Source organism: Aegilops tauschii, chromosome 2 (assembly GCF_002575655.3).
Source record: "Aegilops tauschii subsp. strangulata cultivar AL8/78 chromosome 2, Aet v6.0, whole genome shotgun sequence".
Classification (NCBI taxonomy): Eukaryota; Viridiplantae; Streptophyta; class Magnoliopsida; order Poales; family Poaceae; genus Aegilops; species Aegilops tauschii.
In genome coordinates, this window is record NC_053036.3 from 504,933,057 (window position 1) to 504,946,592 (window position 13,536).

Here is a 13,536-nt window from a genome sequence, read left to right on the forward strand (position 1 = left end):
GCATATTTCCTTTAATATGTTGTTATGAATTACCAAAACTACCTGTGGATTAGTTGCACTTTCACTCAGGGACCTAGGCTGCCTCATTTGACTTGGCAAAGGCGAAGCGGCGTGGCGCGTTGCGCCGCCTCCATGTCCGCCCTCTCCTCGGCTGACACGATGGCCCGCAACAACAAGGAGTTGTCATGGCTACCGAGGTAGTGGAGGATGCGCCTGCGTACCTTCGCGATTGCCGGCGGTAGCTCCACCTTGACGACCTTCTCACGCCAGTTTAGGCGGGGTGGCGACGCCGGCCCGTCGATCCGGGCGTAACGGTTGTGTGGTGGTGAGGGCGGGTCCTTCTTCACGTGGCAGCCGATTTGGACACTTCGGTTGCGTGGGGACGCTGGCTTCGCCTTGATGCAGCGGTGAGGACGGCGCCTGACCATGTTCCTAGAGCGACCGCTTCGTCAGCAACTCGTTTTTCCGGAGGAACTCCTCATCCTTGGTTGCGGCCTCCGAGAGGAGGCACGATTGACGCGGCAGGTCTGGTTCTCCTACTCGCCGGAGGAAATGACGATCTCCTCCTTGTCGGAGGGGCCAACAGCTGTTGAGGAAGACGACCCTGGAAGAGCTGCGGCGGCGGCGGCACGATGCTAGGGAAGATCTGGAGCCGCCGCTGCTTACAGGCGCGGAGAAGCACAACATTGGCATGGTGTGGAGATGGTGGTGTCGTCAACGCTGGAGCAGAGAGGAGCGAAAAGGGTGGGAGAGTGGTGCGGTGTGAACATCGCCAGATTCGTTCTTAAACAGGCGCGGCGGCTAGACGAAGGGACTGGATGCCAGCTTCAATGTGGCACATTGGTCGGAGTAGGCTTCTCGGGGACCGCGTCTGCATAGAAGCGGCGCCGCCTGCTCGTTCGGCTGCGTCACTCAGAGCGACATCAATGTTGGTTCGTTAAGTTCGTTTTGAAGCGATGCTACCCGGCATGAATGTGCGGCAATCGCTTCGCACGGGAGGGTTTTTCGAGTTGGAAGGTTTTCCGGTGGGATCGGGTTGTCGGACTTGTGCGTGGCATCGATCCGGGCGCCCGCAAAGCCCCCTGGTGTGCCTTTGATTTGCGGGAAAACAAACTTCCGGACCGGTCCACGGATCGATGGTACCGTGTTGGATGGCAAAATTGGTCCAGGCTGCTCGGTCCGAACAAATGCAGACGATTTAGGTGTTGGCGTTCGAGATGACCTCATAGTTAGGTCTATTGTACGAGGAATTAATAATGCTAACTCTTATTGACCTGACATGTTTATAAACCAACAACTGACTTTACTATTAACCTTGCTCTTAACAAACGTTTAACCTGCAAGGCTGCAATGTACAACTCGGGGCATGAATCATCCCGCGTTGGTTTTAAGATGAAGAATTGATACCTAAAAAATGAAGAAACAGAAAAGGACAATTGAATTTTGATCCGGGAAAAACAGAGTACACTGCCGTAGCTAGAACATACATAAGGACTACGCTTATAATTAATTCACTGGCCAACGAGTTCACTGCTCACGGGCGCCTCGATCGATCAGCGGCGCATGTGCGTCCCGCTGGATGGAATTGCCTTTCCGTAACCTGCCGCAACGGCCTAGCAGTTAATTGCATCCAAAGCCAACCCACCACCACAGCCAAGAGCAGGCCTAGTTCGTCCATCCAAATGTTAGTTTGTTTTATGCCGCGAGATGTAAGCATACAGTGCGCTGTACGCAATTTGCCCGGATGCTTTCGCTGGACGCACGGAGACGACACCCAGGCAGCCAGATCACCGCTCCGGTCTGCCTTTCTTCCGGAGTTGACAGACATTGCTGGATCGAGGGATCCACCACCATGGCAATACGGCATCCGTTGTCTGTAAAGGCCACCATTACCTGCCAAAATGACACATTGCTCCTGCGGATTCATACTCGGAGTTGATACACGCCATTTTACAGGCGAAGTAAAAACAAAAGGCCACTGAGGAAACAGTCACTGCTAAGTACTCCCTCCGTCTCAGTGTCAGAAAACGTCCTACATTTAGAGACAGAGCAAGAATATAAGCTAGACAGAAGTCTAGGCTCCCATTTCCTGCGTCTCTTCATCGTCCTAGGCTTGTTTGGGACATCACAATGCCGTGCTGGTCCGGACTCCGGATCCTGGACGGCTGGACAACGCAACATCCCATGTGGAAAAGAACGGCCTGTGAATCGGCTAGCAACAGCGTACGTGGGGGAAATCCAAAGACTATCCACCAGAGGACTCGTGGGAGCAGAAGTCAAATCCAGCTAACAATCATTAGTGCCCCATGCGTACAATGCTACCCCCATTCTATAACGTAGTGTGTCCGCGCTTTTCAAGATTTAAGTTTAATCATAAATTTAATCAACGAAAACAACTGAGGCGGGAGCAAAAATCATACCATGAATTTAGATATCAGAAAACGCGAATGCACTACATTTTGAAATGGAGGGAGTACCAAATAGTTTCTGATGACTGATGCAATGTCACCTTCTCCTGTCCAGGTGGAGTGTCTGACCTTTTGGAGTCTCTGGACAGTTGAAATTGTAGAATGTCTGACGTTCTAGTGATACCTTGGCGCCAACAAGGAAACCATGATGGAACCACCGCTGGTAGCTAAGATTTCACCTCCAGAACCAAAGCACCAGGATGTATTGTGTGAACATGAAAGCGATAAATTAAAAAAGAGACAAGCGAACCGAGTGCAGTTCAGATGGTGTTGTTCCTTGTGGTGAAACTAGCCCGCCAGGAGTAAGCCTGGTGCTCGTATTTTTTTTTGACACTATGATTGGGTCTCCAGCTTTTTCACTTCAGGTTTTCAATTGAGATATTGTGTTTTTCCATTCTTTTTTTTTCAAATTTCTGAACGTTCTTTCATTCATGAGCACTTTTGAATTTCTTAAACAGCTATTTCAACTAGTGCACAACTTTTAAAATTCACAAACTTTTTTCAAATTGACGCACACTTAATTTGTGTACTTTTCTTAAATTTGTCAAGATTTCTTGAGATTTCATGAATATTTTATTTTTAAAACATGTCATATTGTTTATTTTTTAAATTTATAAGCATTTTTAGTTTCATAAAATAAGGGTGGAACATAAAATAGAAAAGTAATAAAAATGGAAAAAACGGAAAACCATACAAAAGGGGAAATCCAAAGAACCAATAAAACGAAATGAAGAGAAAAACCGGGTGCAAACTAGCCCGACGGCACGCGCCTGTGTGCTATGTCGACTATTCCTTGCAGTGAGTGACGAATAAGAATCACATAGTATTATTCTTTGCTCTTAGCAAGCGGATGCACCGAACCAATAACTGGTCTTGCTCGGGAAAAAATGGGCTTTTACCAACTCGAGACCTCCTAACTGGCGTTTATAGCGTCCGAAGAAACTGGCACCTTGAAACGCGTCCGTCTAGGCCGGCCCATGTAACTCTCAGACTCGGTTTCATCAATTTTCTTTTCATCAGCTCATACGCCTGCTTTAGTGTCATACTCCTTCCGGCTAGGTACATCCGTTTAAGAGTCAACTAATATGGGATGAAGGAAGTATTTTTCTACTGGCATACCCTTGATACAATGGCGACCGTCATGCATGCATGGCAGGAGTCGTGGTACTACCTGTTTTCTTTTTGTTTACTTTTCCAACTACCATTTTTTTATTTACTTTTCCAACTTTGTGTGCCTTCTTTCAGATAACTTCGTTTTCTTTCTTTGCTTTCTTTCTTCTGAAGAAGGAAAGGCGATCTAGCCGCCACCACGAGGGTGACTAGCTTCCAACGATGTTCTTCGGTGGGCCCCCTCCGCTGACAATCTCATGGTCGTCAATGGTGAGGGAGGTCACCGGATCTCACACGTGCCGGCATGTGTAGCTATATGTTAGGACCCTATTAGTTTTAGATTTTCGGTCGTTTGACATCTTGACTTCAGCGACAGCGATAATGACGCAAAACAAAGAAGCTCCAGATCTTTCTTCGATGAGGCGTCTTGCTGTCGATGATGGATTTGAGAATTAATATGTTCAATCAGGGATGTCGTGGCTGCAGCGGCGTCCCTGTGGTGGATCTTTTGCCTCAGGCTCCGCTGTTGCGACGACGTTTGCTCCAGCTCAACGCGAAGCTTGGGAGACAATCGAGGAGCGGATGTAGATTGTGGTATGTGTCGAAGGCATCTGAGAGATAGTGGATTGTGTGTTGTTTTTATGGTTTGCAGCTGGCATGTATGGTTACTTCGCTCGATGTTTTAGTCCAGCGGAGGTGCCAAATGTGGAGTTCGATGACGTGTCCAGGGTGCAGCCCCAACCAAATTCTTTCAACAGCAATGGCTTCGCCTTTGTAAAGCCACGTTGGATGTCCGAAAAGATGCATATCAAGTTGCGTCGAACTTGGGTGAAGAAGTGATCCGTCATATTTTCATTTGGTGGTTACTACGGTGGTGCCGGAGGCAGGTCACGGGCGTTCACGTCAAGCTCAGAAGATTCTTGGGTCTTGAATATATTTTTTACTTCTTGGCCGGTGGTTTTTTTACAAAGACTAGCGTTCTAATTTATTTCCAGTTTTGTCATTTTCAGAGTTACGTGGCTTGTAACTTGACTTTTACTATATGAGTGAGACACGTACTATCACGTAAAAAATCATGCTGATACTACCAAGTCCACAGAATGCGTCTAGATAAGTAGGAAAGCAAATGAATTGAACGCATCGGCATCCCTGGCTCGTTCTTGGCTGCTGGTTCAGAAGAAAAAGGTCTACTATTGTTTTATTTGGTTTAAAAAATCACAAATTCACCAAAAGTTGATGAAATTCAATTTGTTTTGGCAAACTCTCAAAATATTTCACGAAGTCGAAAAACTTCGTGATATAAAAAAAAGTACACGAATTTGAAAAGTTCGCGAAGTACAAAAAATCCACGAACATGAAAAAAGTTCATGAACTAAAAGAATGTTCAAAAATTTCAAAAAGCTTTAAGAATTTGGGAAAAGTTCATGAATTCATAAAATTATCGAAGTCGAAGAAAGTTCAGGAATTCGAAAATGTTTGGAAATTTGGCAAAAGTTTACGAATTCAAAAAGTTCGCGAATTCAAAAAAAGTTCATGAAATTTAAAAAGTTTTCAAGTTTAAAAATATGTCTCAGTTTTAATAAAGTTCTCGATTTTGAATAAAAAATCATGAAATTTAAAATGGAAAAGTAAAAAATGAGAAGAAAAGGGAAAAAAAAATAGGAAAATGGTTCATGTATTTGAAATCTTTTTCCGATCCCTGAACCAAATTGGTGAACCTTTTTGAGATCGATGAACTTTTCCAAATCAAAAAAAAGAAAAAAACACGGATTTGAAAAAATATTCACAAAATTCAATGAATTTGAAAAAGGTTCATGATTTTAATTTTTTTTCAAAGAGTTGGAAAAAGGTCACGAATTGGAAAAAAATCAATAATTCGAAAAAAGTTTGTGGATTTGGAAAATGTTCATGAATTTGATGAAAGTTCATGGATTTCATAGATTCAACAATTTAAGGGATTTGATTAAAAATTGTAGGTTTGAGAAACAGTTCATGTATTAGAAAACGTTCATTGATTAAAAAAATGTAGAGAAACAAAGCTAATATGAAAATAAATACGAGACAGAAAAAATGAAAACCCCCAGAAAACCGGCCAAATAAACACATAGAAAACATCCAGAGAAAAAAAACTGGCTTGAGGAATACATGGGCCGACCCATAGAAACATTATGTGGGCGTCATGCAGTGTATACAAAGTAAGCGGCGTTAAGGCGTCGAATAGGAAATGGCTACCAACTCGCTCACTTTGGAGGAATATGCCAGACGTTTGTTTGGAAGGAATAACATGTAAGGAAATAAACTGCTAAAAATGGGTTGGGTTACTAAAAATTTTAAAATATAAAAAATAATTAATAAGTTTTCTTTTTATTGTTTTAGAATGTTTATGGATTTGAAAAACGTGATCGTAAAGTCCAAAAAATCATAAACTAGAAACTATTCATTTTTTAAAAGTTTGTGAAATATAATTTTATTTCCATGAATTTAAAATCTATAAAAATAGGAAGTAAAAAATAAAAAGGAAGAAAACATAATCAGAGACCAACAAAAACTATAGAAAACCAAGAAAACAGGGCGCAAAATACGAGCCAGAAGATACAAAGAGTGAAATAGAAAAAAAAATGGAAGAAAGACGGCAAACAAAGAAAAACTAGACAAAAACCGTTGAACATGAAGAAAAATAAATGAAGGAAAAAATATTGGTTAGGTGTTCTCGTGCTAGGCTGGCCCATTAGCAGGTGAGCGCACACGATTAGCATGGTCGTTTTCGGTCCTCTTCGATTGTGACCATCCTGAGGATTTCAAACCGACTCATGGAATCAGACAAGGGGATACCATCTCGCCATATTTATTTCTGATGGCAGCCGAAAGACTTTCTTATTAACTATAAGAGAGATGTAATGAATGTGTTTAGATTGGACTACAAGTGGCACATATGACACCTAGGGCGAGTAACTTGTTTATTTGTTGATGATAGATTGTTCTTTATGAAAGCAAACGGCCATGCAACACACGAGCGTGATGTCGCTGCTGCAAATCTTCTATATCTAAATAGCTAGCCTTCACTAACATATTTCTCTCAACATGCAAGCATGCCACATCATCAAGCAACATGCATGGCAAAAGGCCCACCACAATATTTGCGTTCATGCACAGGAAAATGTCCACCTCAATATGCAAACATAAATGAGCTATTTAATGAATATTTTACAATACATTAATCAAACACAATAAAGCATATGCATTTGCAATTTTAGTTTTCATATTATTACTATTCACGTTCCATACGAATCAAATATCACCAAAATATATTGCAAATATTCCCGCAACAACGTGCGGGGCATCATCTAGTTTATTGTAATGCCTCGTGGGCAGAAAATTAACCTTGACAAGTCGTTAGTACTTTTTTAGTAAGGAGTGCTCTAATGAACTAAGAGGGAGAAGTGAAAGATGCTTTGAATATGCAACAAGAAGTTCTTTCTAAAAAATATGTAGGGCTACCAACCGATGTTGGGAGATCGAAGAATGGTGGCTTTAAATATATGAAGGATAGAGTATGTAATAATACATGTGCGGATTGAGCCCCCACTAACATATTTCTCTCAACATGCAAGCATGCCACATCATCAAGCAACATGCATGGCAAAAGGCCCACCACAACATATGCGTTCATGCACAGGAAAATGTCCACCTCAATATGCAAACATAAATGGGATATTTAATGAATATTTTACAATACATTAATCAAACACAATAAAGCATATGCATTTGCAATTTTAGTTTTCATATTATTACTATTCACGTTCCATACGAATCAAATATCACCAAAATATATTGCAAATATTCCCGCAACAACGTGCGGGGCATCATCTAGTTTATTGTAATGCCTCGTGGGCAGAAAATTAACCTTGACAAGTCGTTAGTACTTTTTTAGTAAGGAGTGCTCTAATGAACTAAGAGGGAGAAGTGAAAGATGCTTTGAATATGCAACAAGAAGTTCTTTCTAAAAAATATGTAGGGCTACCAACCGATGTTGGGAGATCGAAGAATGGTGGCTTTAAATATATGAAGGATAGAGTATGTAATAATACATGTGCGGATTGAGCCCCCACTAACATATTTCTCTCAACATGCAAGCATGCCACATCATCAAGCAACATGCATGGCAAAAGGCCCACCACAACATATGCGTTCATGCACAGGAAAATGTCCACCTCAATATGCAAACATAAATGGGATATTTAATGAATATTTTACAATACATTAATCAAACACAATAAAGCATATGCATTTGCAATTTTAGTTTCATATTATTACTATTCACATTCCATACGAATCAAATATCACCAAAATATACTGCAAATATTCCCGCAACAACGTGCGGGGTATCATCTAGTTTATTGTAATGCCTCGTGGGCAGAAAATTAACCTTGACAAGTCGTTAGTACTTTTTTAGTAAGTGCTCTAATGAACTAAGAAGGAGAAGTGAAAGATGCTTTGAATATGCGACAAGAAGTTCTTTCTAAAAAATATGTAGGGCTACCAACCGATGTTGGGAGATCGAAGAATGGTGTCTTTAAATATATGAAGGATAGAGTATGTAATAATACATGTGCGGATTGAGCAAATATTATCAGTGGGAGGCAGGGAGGTTCTCATTAAGTCTGTGGCACAAGCTCTCCCAACATATGCCATGGGTTGTTTTAACAAATGCTATGGGTTGTTTTAAATTTCCAAGGGGGTTGTGTGAACATATAGAGTCACTGATTCTCATATTTTGGCGGGGAGCTAAAGAAGGTATGAGGAAGACAACGTGGGTGTCTTGAAAAGATATGACTCAACCAAACATCTAGGAGGTATGGGATTCAAGAAGATGGAATTGTTTAGCCTTGCATTATCAGCGAAGCAGGGTTAGATGCTACTGTAATTGTTGGAAATATGCCCTAGAGGCAATAATAAAATGGTTATTATTGTATTTCCTTGTTCATGATAATTGTCTATTGTTCATGCTATAATTGTGTTATCCGGAAATCGTAATACATGTGTGAATACATAGACCACAACATGTACCTAGTGAGCCTCTAGTTGACTAGCTCGTTGATCAATAGATGGTTACGGTTTCCTGACCATGGACATTGGATGTCGTTGATAACGGGATCACATCATTAGGAGAATGATGTGATGGACAAGACCCAATCCTGAGCATAGCACAAGATCGTGTAGTTCGTCTTCTAAAGCTTTTCTAATCTCAAGTATCATTTCCTTAGACCATGAATTGGGCAACTCCCGGATACCGTAGGAATGCTTTGGGTGTGCCAAACGTCACAACGTAACTAGGTGGCTATAAAGGTACACTACAGGTATCTCTGAAAGTGTCTGTTGGGTTGGCACGAATCGAGACTGGGATTTGTCACTCTGTATGACGGAGAGGTATCTCTGGGCCCACTCGGTAATGCATCATCATAATGAGCTCAATGTGACTAAGTAGTTAGTCGCGGGATCATGCATTACGAAACGAGTGAAGTGACTTGCCGGTAACGAGATTGAATGAGGTATTGGGATACCGACGATCGAATCTCGGGCAAGTAACGTACCGATTGACAAAGGGAATTATATACAGGATTGATTGAATCCCCGACATCGTGGTTCATCCGATGAGATCATCGTGGAACATGTGGGAGCCAACATGGGTATTCAGATCCCGCTGTTGGTTATTGGCCAGAGAGCTGTCTCGGTCATGTCTGCATGATTCCCGAACCCGTAGGGTCTACACACTTAAGGTTCGGTGACGCTAGAGTTGTTATGGGAATTAGTGTGCAGTTACCGAATGTTGTTCGGAGTCCTGGATGAGATCCCAGACGTCACGAGGAGTTCTGGAATGGTCTGGAGGTAAAGATTTATATATGGGAAGTCCTATTTTGGCCACCGGAAAATGTTCGGGATTTTTCGGTATTGTACCGGGAAGGTTCTAGAAGGTCCGGAGTGGGGCCCACCTGCATGAGGGGGCCCACATGAACGTGGGTAGTGGGGGCAAGGCCCCACACCCCTGGTCAAGGCGCACCAAGATCCCCCCTTGGAAGGAATAAGATCATATCCTGAAGGGATAAGATCAAGATCCCTAAAAAAGGGGGATAACAATCGGTGGGGAAGGAAAATGATGGGATTTCTTTCCCCCACCTTTGCCAACGCCCCAATGGACTTGGAGGGCACGAAACCAGCCCCCTCCACCCCTATATATAGTGGGGAGGCGTATGGGAGCCGCACCCCTTCCCCTGGCGCAGCCCTCTCCCTCCCTAACACCTCCTCCGTAGTAGTAGTGCTTGGCGAAGCCCTGCCGGAGAACTGCAAGCTCCACCACCACAACGTCGTGCTGCCGGAGCTCTCCCTCAACTTCTCCTCTCCCCTTCCTGGATCAAGAAGGAGGAGACGTCCCCGGGCTATACGTGTGTTGAACGCGGAGGCGCCGTTGTTCGGCGCTTAGCTCGGAATCAACCACGATCTGAATCGCTGCGAGTACGACTCCTTCATCCGCGTTCTTGTAACGCTTCCGCATCGCGATCTTCAAGGGTATGAAGATGCACTCCCCTTTCTCTCGTTGCTAGTCTCTCCATAGATTGATCTTGGTGATGCGTAGAATTTTTTTTAATTTCTGCAACGATCCCCAACAGTGGCATCATGAGCTAGGTCTATGCGTCGTTTCTATGCACGAGTAGAACACAAGTTGTTGTGGGCATCGACTTTGTCAATTTACTTGCCGTTACTAGTCTTATCTTGATTCGGCGGCATCGTGGGATGAAGCGGCCCAGACCGACCTTACACGTACGTTTACGTGAGACAGGTTCCACCGACTAGCATGCATTTGTTGCATAAGGTGGCTAGTGGGTGCCAGTCTCTCCCACTTTAGTCGGATCGGATTCGATGAAAAGGGTCCTTATGAAGGGTAAATAGCAATTGGTATATCACCGTTGTGGCTTTTGCGTAGGTAAGAAACGTTCTTGCTAGAAACCCATAGCAGCCACGTAAAACATGCAACAACAATTAGAGGACGTCTAACTTGTTTTGCAGGATATGCTATGTGATGTGATATGGCCAAAAGGATGTGATGAATGATATATGTGATGTATGAGATTGATCATGTTCTTGTAATAGGAATCACGACTTGCATGTCGATGAGTATGACAACCGGCAGGAGCCATAGGAGTTGTCTTAATTTATTGTATGACCTGCGTGTAATTGAAAATGCCATGTAATTACTTTACTTTATTGCTAACCGTTAGCCATAGTAGTAGAAGTAATAGTTGGCGAGACAACTTCATGAAGACACGATGATGGAGATCATGATGATGGAGATCATGGTGTCATGCCGGTGACGAAGGTGATCATGTCGCGCCTCAAAGATGAAGATCAAAGGCGCGAGATGATATTGGCCATATCATGTCACTCTATGATTTGCATGTGATGTTTATCATGTTTTTACATCTTATTTGCTTAGAACGACGGTAGCATAAATAAGACGATCCCTCATAAAAATTTCAAGAAAGTGTTCCCCCTAACTGTGCACCATTGCGAAAGTTCGTTGTTTTGAAGCACCAAGTGATGATCGGGTGTGATAGATTCTAACGTTCGCATACAACGGGTGTAAGCCAGATTTACACATGCAAAACACTTAGGTTGACTTGACGAGCCTAGAATGTACAGACATGGCCTCCGAACACAAGAGACCGAAAGGTCGAATGAGTCGTATAGTGGATACGATCAACATGAAGATGTTCACCGATGATGACTAGTCCGTCTCACGTGATGATCGGACACGGCCTAGTTGACTCGGATCATGTATCACTTAGATGACTAGAGGGATGTCTATCTGAGTGGGAGTTCATTAAATAATCAGATGAACTTAATTATCATGAACATAGTCAAAAGGTCTTTGCAAATTATGTCGTAGCTTACGCTTTGGTTCTACTGTTTAAGATATGTTCCTAGAGAAAATTTAGTTGAAAGTTGATAGTAGAAATTATGCGGAATGGGTCCGTAAACTGAGGATTATCCTCGTTGCTGCGCAGGAGGCTTATGTCCTTATTGCACCGCTCAGTGTGCTGAACCTCGAGCGTCGTCTATGGATGTGGCGAACATCTGACATACACGTTTTTGATGACTACATGATAGTTCAGTGCGTAATGCTAACGGTTTAGAATTGAGGAGCCAAAGACGTTTTTGAAACGTCGCAGAACATATGAGATGTTCCAAAGACTAAAATTGGGATTTGAGACTAGTGCCCACGTCAAGAGGTATGAGACCTCTGACAAGTTTCTTAAGCCTGCAAACTAAGGGAGAAAAGCTCAATCGTTGAGCATGTGCTCAGATTGTCTGAGTACTACAATCGCTTGAATCGAGTGGGAGTTAATCTTCCAGATGAGATAGTGATGGTTCTCCATAGTCACTGCCACCAAGCTATTAGAGCTTCACGATGAACTATAACATATCAGGGATAGACATGATGATCCTTGAGCAATTCGCGATGTTTGACACCGCGAAAGTAGAAATCAAGTAGGAGCATCAATTGTTGATGGTTAGTAAAACCACTAGTTTCAAGAAGGGATACTTCATGAAACGCAAATCAGTTGCTGCTCTAGTGAAGAAACCCAAGGTTGAACCCAAACCCGAGACTGAGTGCTTCTGTAATGAGGGGAACGGTCACTGAAGCAGAACTACCATAGATACTTGGTAGATGAGAAGGCTCGCAAGGTCGACAGAAGTATTTTGGATATATGTTATATTAATGTGTACTTTACTAGTACTCCTAGTAGCACCAGGGTAATAAATACCGGTTCGGTTGCTAAGTGTTAGTAACTCGAAATAAAAGGCTACGGAGACTAGCTAAAGGTGAGATGACGATATGTTGGAAGTGTTTCCAAGGTTGATGTGATCAAACATCGCACACTCCCTCTACCATCGAGATTGGTGTTAAACCTAAATAATTGTTATTTGGTGTTTGCGTTGAGCATAGACATGATTGGATTATGTTTATCGCAATACGGTTATTCATTTAAGGAGAATAATGATTACTCTGTTTATTTGAATAATACCTTCAATGGTCTTGCACCTAGAATGAATGGTTTATTGAATCTCGATCGTAGTGATACACATGCTCATGCCAAAAGATATAAGATAGTAATGATAGTACCACATACTTGTGGCATTGCCATTTGAGTCATATTGGTATAAAACGCATGAAGAAGCTCCATGTTGATGGATCTTTGGACTCACTCGTTTTTTGAAAAGTTTGAGACATGCGAACCATGTCTATTGGTTTATACGCATGAAGAAAATCCATGCAGATGGATCGTTTGGACTCACTTGATTTTGAATCACTTGAGACATGCAAATCATACCACATGGGCAAGATGACTGAAAGGCCTCTTTTTCAGTGAGATGAAACAAGGGAGCAACTTGTTGGAAGTAATACATTTGATGTGTGCAATCCAATGAGTGCTGAGACATGCAGTGAATATCGTTATGCTCTTACTTCACAGATGATTTGAGTAGATTCTAAGTATATTTACTTGATGAAACACAAGTCTGAATTATTGAAAGGTTCAAGTAATTTCAGAGTGAAGTTGAAGATCGTCGTGACAATAGGATAAAATGTCTATGATGTGATCATAGAGATGAATATCTGAGTTACGTGTTTGGTACACAATTAAGACATTGTGGAAATTGTTTCACAACTAATGCCGCCTGGAACACCATAGTGTGATGGTGTGTCCGAACATCATAGCTGCACCCTATTGGATGTGGTGCATACCATGATGTCTCTTATCGAGTTACCACTATCATTTATGGGTTAGGCATTAGAGACAACCGCATTCACTTTAAATAGGGCACCACGTAATTCCGTTGAGATGACACCGTATGAACTATGGTTTAGAGAAACCTAAGCTGTCATTTCTTAAAAGTTTGG